This window comes from Eleginops maclovinus, chromosome 16, assembly GCF_036324505.1.
Source record: "Eleginops maclovinus isolate JMC-PN-2008 ecotype Puerto Natales chromosome 16, JC_Emac_rtc_rv5, whole genome shotgun sequence".
Lineage (NCBI taxonomy): Eukaryota > Metazoa > Chordata > Actinopteri > Perciformes > Eleginopidae > Eleginops > Eleginops maclovinus.
The window spans coordinates 24,125,134-24,126,611 of record NC_086364.1 but is presented as its reverse complement, the minus strand read 5'-3'; positions in this window follow the sequence as shown (position 1 = coordinate 24,126,611).

Sequence of the window (1,478 nt, the reverse complement as noted above, 5' to 3'; positions counted from 1 at the left end):
TATTCAACACTCAGTCCTCGTCATAATTACCCAACAGTGATTTATTGAACGCTTTAAATATCTTCTCTTTTACAAAATGCCATTTTTGCTTCCTATAAAATGTGGTTATGTTCTCTTCTTTTAAAGGCTCTGATCTGTCTTTGATTATGTGCTAAATACATTTGAGTGCATTGTTATTTGGTATGCAGTGAGCTTGTTACTTGTACCCACCTCCTTCCATACGTCTGACAGTCGCACTTACAGGGGCTGGGTTCTAGGGGGCGCTGTTGAGCCATGCTGCCAAGCCCATACCCAAGAACCTTATTCTACATGCATTAGGTTTTCATTTCTGCCCAAAACATGATGTATACACACTTAGAGGCCCTGACATACGGAAGAGGATTATAGGGTCACATGGAACAAATATTTCTCAGCTCTAACAATAAATCGCAATGCTCTGACCCTCTTCTGTAAAGGCTTATTCAGATGGTAAATAAGTTATACTTTACTATATTTCCAATAGGGTCGGATTGTGTTGGTGCTCGGACCCTTAACATATCCTTACAGTGTTGAAGTAGGTTCCTTAAAATGCTAAACTGGGCTTAAATATTTGCATGAACGCTGTTGGAATCACCTGAGCGTAAACAGGAAGTGGCTGGATGTCGGAACAGAGGAACATTTGATCCCCGTTAACATGCATTACATCTCTTTCCTCTTTCAGGGAGACGGTTTACTGAAGTCTCTCAAACAGGAAACATGGGGAGGAACATTTAGACACGATATCAGAGGAGCAGGACGTAGAGACACGTCCCTCACTGGAACATTTAAAACGCACGCTCACAGAAGGGGAAGAACATCCTTACATCGAGGAAACACAAATACTTTCACCCTGAAAAACTCAACTGAAGTAAAGGTATTCGTTTCAGTCTCAGTGGACTTTACAGATGAACACAAACAACACTGAACAATAGCATTTCAGCAAAATGAAGAAGAGAGAGTGTGTAAAATACAAGAAATCAAACAAAATAAATGTAAAAATACATCAAATAAAAATACAGGAATGACCCTAAAATAAAAATACATTAATGACCCTAAAATAAAAATACATTAATGACCCTAAAATAAAAATACATTAATGACCCTAAAATAAAAATAAATGAATGACCCTAAAATAAAAACGGGTTGGTTCCACAGGAAGGGCCGAACGCTCTGACTCCTGGTCTGGTTTTGCGGACTCTGGGAACCACTGACAGACCTGCACCCTGGGAGCGTAACGCTCTTGAGGCCAGGAGTGGATTTTATTTTTATTTAATGTCATTTGTTTTATTTGAATTGTATTTATTTCTTTTAATTAGATTTGTATTTATTATTTTATGGTACTTATTTAGTTTTTCAGGATGGGTCTGATATTTTTTATATTGCGGAGATGAAATAAGGCAGTCAGAGAAACGGGCTTCATTATAACGTGCTTCATTACAACGTGCTTCATTACAACGTGC